Source organism: Accipiter gentilis, chromosome 1, assembly GCF_929443795.1.
Source record: "Accipiter gentilis chromosome 1, bAccGen1.1, whole genome shotgun sequence".
In the NCBI taxonomy this organism is placed as follows: Eukaryota; Metazoa; Chordata; class Aves; order Accipitriformes; family Accipitridae; genus Astur; species Astur gentilis.
The window spans coordinates 38,874,908-38,881,318 of NC_064880.1; positions in this window are offsets into that span (position 1 = coordinate 38,874,908).

Here is a 6,411-nt window from a genome sequence, read left to right on the forward strand (position 1 = left end):
CTTGTTCAGTCACAAAACTCAGCACTGTATTTTGTCAGGCAGGTGTCTTCATTTGAAGCAGCACTGTAGACTGCAATCGTAATGCTTCGCCATGACCAGACAGTGCGTGGTGGGCTCTCGCTGCCCAGTAGCCTGAATCCAGAGAATCTGGGACCCAGCTCTCTTGTGAGGACCTGACTGCACTCCATGCTTTATCAGATGCTCTTGTTGGCCACCGCCTCTCTTGCACAAATGGATAACGAGATCCTTTGCTAAGCAGACAGCGGAACAACATGGCTGAGAGCTCCGTGTTTCTCTTGAAAATGGTACACATGAAGAAAATCTTGCTTTCTGCCCTCGCGCTGCTATATACATACCTTTCTGAGATGTTGTGTTTATCCCTACGGCAGCATGCTTGCACGACACTGTGTTTCCTAGCAGCAGCAAGGTGCGATGCAGTTCACGGATCCAGATGACTTGCAAATGAACAGCAATAGCTAGATGATGACTGAGAAAGTGTTTGCTGTAGGGCTCTCACTAAACTGGGGGCAAAATAACAGATAGGTGTGGCAAAACTGTTTCAGACCATGAGTGATGGCAGAGGCGGGTGAACTTTGGGGTAAGTATGTTATTTCTTGCAAGTCTGTGGACAGAAGAGGTGCGATTTTCTTGGATCTAATTCAGGTTTCCTTGTTGAAATAAAAGCTTTTTTACTCTGCTCCCTGGCCACCTCCTTAGGCTGAATTCCATACTGAGGAAACTTAATCTTCTTGAGGAATTGTCCTTTTTAATAGTGCTTTTCTTCGTTTATGTTTCTCGTAGGCTACAATACTGAAACTTGTGTTTATGTGCTCTTCGTCCTTGTGGCAAACCAGGAAGTGTCTGTCTATGAAGGGATCAATGCTTGAAGGATATTGTTGTTATTCATTAAGATGGCCTTCTAGACTAAAAGAGCACAGTGACATTGGGGTGACAATTTCAGCAGCATTACATGTAGCTCAGCAGAGCTATTTCTCTGGTTCCTTATGCTCTCCTGATAGTCATAATTTTTAGTAGCACCTCAATTTCTTTTCTAGTGTATTTTAAAACTTGGGACTTAAAGGCAAGTGGTTCTCAGGATAACTTAATGGGGTACACAATAAGCATAGGATAAGGATCTAAACCTGCTACAAAAAGTCTGCAAGTAGAGCTGAACTCCATTTGTTGCAGTCAATTCATGGGGTTTTTGTTAAGCACTGAACAGTAAATCATGCACAGTACTATCAACACCTGGGACTGGCTAGCTTACTCTGATTTAAATATCTTTTTGTACAATACTCGGTTAGGATTTTAATTGTTGTCATGTGGTAGATGAAACTAAACATTGAGAGAAGCAGTTTCCATTTTTCTTTTAAACTAAAGCTGCTTCAATAGTAAATTACCTATAAGCTCTGTTCTTACCTCATAGCCTGTTAAGTTCAAATTTGTCCCCTTTTCAGGAAGAAGCATGGGAATTTAGAAGGCTTTTAAAATTCCAAAGAGGTAACTTCAGAACTTGAGAAGATCTTTTGGAAGATGGGTTTGAGGACAGTCAGAAAAGGCAAAAATCATGACTAACTGTATAGCTTTTTCACTAAAGAGATGTTTCAAACTACACTGAAAATTTTTGCTTACATTTCTGATGTTTTTGATGCTGTTTTCAGCTTTTCTTCCTTGCAAATGTTCCAAAGAGCCTATCTGTACAGTCTTAGCTGAAGGTGTTACTCGGGCAAAGTTAAATGCCTCCAATCAAATCTCTTTTACTTCCATAAATTATACTTGTAGTTGCATTAGCTATTTAAACAGTTATGTAAAACATACAGCACAATATTTATTATACTGTATATCATAAAATAATGTTCAAATAATTACAAGCCAGATATAACCAAGACACTTAAAAAGTGAGAATAATTCTAAGAAAACAGAATTCCTGGTAAGATGATAATGTAGCCATTGACTCTGAATACCAATGTTATTAGGACACAAAGAAAGCTTCAACTGAACTTTGTCAGAGTTCACGCAAAGAGGAGGGCAAGTTTAAATTGGATTTAGAAATAACTAAGTGAAGGTAACAAAGTAAATTAATATGACCCCACTAGGGGGTCTGGACTGAGAGAACAGTATGACTGGATTTGGAGACAAATTATCATCCAAAAATAATACATAATCTAAATTATTGATAGTCAAGGTTAGCTTATACTGTGATCCCATTACATACCAAAAGTTAACTAAAATTCAAGCAGTTCTGCTGTGAAGAGGCACGTGTTCCAACTTGTTTGAAATAACAAAAGTCCAAACTGAGTAGTTACATAAAACAGTTTTACAAGCTCGACAGACCGACAGGCTAGGACAAATGTCATTGTTTAAAGAACTGTTGAGTGTGTTTTTGAGTCGGTGTTAAGATGTCTGATAAATATACACGCTGGAAGATCACAGAAGTAGGAGAAAATACTTATCTTTCGAGTCACATAAATTTGTTTTGGTTGGCTAGTGCTGATGGCATAACTTCTCCCTTCTTTATGGATTGGTAGTTTTATGTGGATTGGAAGGAGGGTTTATATCATGGCTACTACACTTACTGTTATTCCTGGGAGTTCTGTGGCAATACTACTGGACTTCTGTTACCTGAAACAAGTCTGTGATCATATTTGAGAGGAAAATGGGATCAGGAAATGACGATCCCTCCACCAGTTTAGGTTACACCCTAAACCTTTCACTATGTAAAACCCTCTGCTGCTCTTTCAAGTGGTTGTTGGTTTCTTTCCTTCATTCTTCCTTTCTCTTTTTCAGGTCTACTCTAGGAAACTTATTTCAGCTTTGTCTGTTTCTTGTAGCATAAATTTTGGGGTTTACTCATAATGTTGATTATTTAACATGCTGCAGTTTGCAAGTTTGACCTCCAACTCAGATTCTGCAGTAGTAAGGATGCTAAGTGTGTCAGTAAAGCAGCAACCTTAGTGGCATGCACATACGTTAATAACTCTAATTTGAAAGTCAAACAGAACCACACAATTATGATCTGGCACAGCAAAGAGAAGCAAATAGTTTAATTACACATTCCATGTTGTGGTAGCCCACATGTATTCATTCACATTCATAAATACTCACTTCCTGTACTTGGTTACTTAACCACCATAGAATTTGGCTATTGTTGTCTGGAGTGTTCTTCTTCCATAGTTTACGTAGAAAACCAAACTTGTATCTGCACTGATGGGTTACTATAGTATTATTGATAATTATTGTATAGTAGTGTTGCAGTAGTGTACTTGAGCCTACATCTGTTAGTGGCTCTGCATTTCTACTCCATCTAGCAAACCTCCTAGAAATATCTTTTATTTATAGATATTTTTGAATGTTAAAACAGGGTTATTTGATAACCTGTTTTGTGACTTTTTTGTCATCTGTTACTCACTTATGACAAACTACAGTATGTTGGCCTTTTAGGCCCAGTGGTCCTCAGACCTACTACTGGTCCACCACCTGCACTACCTAAAAATTACGTTTCTGTGGATCTCAATCCACTCACATCTCCTTTTGTACAAGGCAGGCACTCTTTATACAGATTTGCAGAACAGCATCCTTATTCCCCTTTAAATCCTTCTCCTGTTATATCCAAGATATTTGGTAATTTTAACCATTAATTCATTGCTACTTTGTGCTTTCTTCATTTATTTCTTCGTTATACTCAGCTGTTGCCTCTAACCCGCTCTGGAAATTCTTCAGGATGGGATGGTTTTGGTTTTGTTTGTAAAACACTGATGGCAGTTTCTAATAAAAATACAAGATAGTAAGTAGTAATGGAGGTGTCTCATAGGTGCTCCCTGGTTAGGACTCTTCTCAAATGGCACATATATTCCACCTTTTCTTTAGAAGCAGACAGACAGTAAGTATAAAATCTTATTCAAAGTTAATTACATACGTTGAGGTTTTCCTGAAATTTTTGTTCTTATTTTTTTGCATTAATAAATATTTGCATGTGGATAATGGGAGAAACTGTCTTAGACTTTCTGTTGTTGAGTGCCATCTTAAAAAACAACAACAAAGCCTTGCCAGACAGTGGAGAGAACATCAAAATCCTCAGGAGACTTGGTACAATGGATAGCTAGAATTTTTTCCTGAAATTGGCTTTACTGTGATTGTATAAGCTGCACATGTAAACTTGATAGCTGGTAATCATAGACTATTTGACTAATATTAAAGATTTGCCAATAATGAGATCCAAATGTCTGCAGCTGGTTTACATGCCACACCAGGTGAGCTAGTAAATAGAGAATATACATAAATGTGTATTCAGGTAGCTGTTACATTGGAGGATATAGTAGTGAGCAAGGTAACTATTTAAGAACAGCTTGGCAAGGTAGAAATGATGTCATAAATAATCCTCCAGACATGCTACAGATGTGAAGAAGCATAGCTGCCTTGGCTGCAATTAAAGGCAAGACAACTCTACTTTATAATATTAAAATGATAACACAGCACTCTGTCCTGTATTGCTGTCCTGCACATTGTACACAAGTTCTGTGGTTTAATGTCCCCTGAAGTGAACGGCATATGGATAATTAGAGCTGCCTTCAGGTCCCTCTTTTGCTGAAATTGCATACTCTGAGTGTTTACCTGTTTATTTTAAATGGGATCTGTGTTTCAGACTCAGTGCAAACAAAAAAATATCTAACAATAAGTGAACTGCTTAGAAGACTGAGTGAAAGTGGGGTTATACAACACAGCTCCTATGCTGGGACTACTGCCACCTCCAGAAATTCCTCAGAGGGAAAACAGGTACTGTTCTAGTGAAGTACTTACAAGGCAAGACTTCTGAAACTCTTTTTCAAGTAGTTTGGCTAGAAACACTCTCTCCTGCAATGATTTTTTTATGGTAAAGAGGTAACAGTGGGAAAAGAGTGAATGTCCAAATATGGAATTAACTGCAAAAACGTACAACAGGAGAAAGCTACTGCCAGTTGCAAAACTGTAGCCTTCACAGCATGATGTATCTGAGTTTATCTCACTAGCATATTAACAGAAGCAGATACAGATGCTTTACACTATCTTAATGGTGTATGACTTTAAAATAATATAATGGTGTATGACTTTAAAATAAAATAATACCATACTGATAGCTGTGAGCAGCATTTTTTTAGGAAGAGTGCATATGTTCCCTCCATCAATCTAGGGATTACAATATGAATATGATTTTTAAAGCTGGAGAACTGCTGCATAAATTTGAAAAAAAAAAATTCAAAGTATTGTACTGAGATTAAGAATTATTTTTTTTAATTCTGCTATAACCTTTAGTATGTATAGCTAAGGGATTATATTGCTGTTCATTACAAAGTGAATTCCTATTCTTTCCATTCTATTTGTTGACTTACAATCTAGGGACAACTGTTGTTCAACACCTTTAAATTTTTGTGGTTATTGTTCACAGAATATGACAAATGTAATTTAGATAGTGTGGATAATTTAGATAGTTTGGATGGTTCTTTGCATGTTCTAGGATGTGTGTCCATCTTTCCTGCCAAATAAATAAATGTTCTAGTTTTTAATCCTCCTGCAGAGATCTCATAGTGCCTCTACTTGCTCTGGGAGATATTCCTTGTTGTTCTTGTCCTCCACTGTCCCTAAGGGAGCCTTCCATTTACTTATGATGATAAACTTGTTCTGAATTTTACACTCACCAGCTGGTTTTAATATTTTTCCTCATAAGTATTTATTTTATGAGTAACTGTGTCTCTCAACGCATCTTTATATAAATATTAAAGAAATAATGTAGCAACACCATGTAGAAATGGAGGAGGAAAAGGGAAACTTCAGAGGTAACCTAGACAGTGATCTATCCAGACGTGCCTAACAAATGTTTCTCAAACCTGTTCTTACAAAGTTCAGTGATAGCAATAACATAACTTCCTGAGATACCTTGGCTATCTGAAATATTCCCAAAATATCTGTGATGGCAAGGCTGCCTGAAAATCTAACCAAGAAATCTGTAGCTGCAAACTAAGCCCATTATTTTCCGTCTTCTCTCTCTGACATGGATCTTTTTTTAACAAAAGATGTAAACATCTGTAGGCTGTTGTCATGCTCCTGGTAGTCATCTTTCCCAGATGAAATAATTCTCTCAACCTCCTCCTTATGTCATTTTAAAAAAACCTTCTAATTTTTTCTGTTGCTGTTCTCTGGACCCTTTTAAGTATGATGAAGCCCATTTTAAAGACATTGTTTTAGCTCAAACCAATATGTACTTTACAGATTTTAAGACTGTTGACCATCTGCCTTTTATTCCTGTAATATTTACTGCTGTATCTACAAAGACTGGTGTACATGTCTAGTTTCAGAGGTAGATTTATTTCAGTGGAGTTATCAGTGGTAAAATTTAAGCATGTACATTAAATCTTAATTGGATTGCAGCCTCAAAAA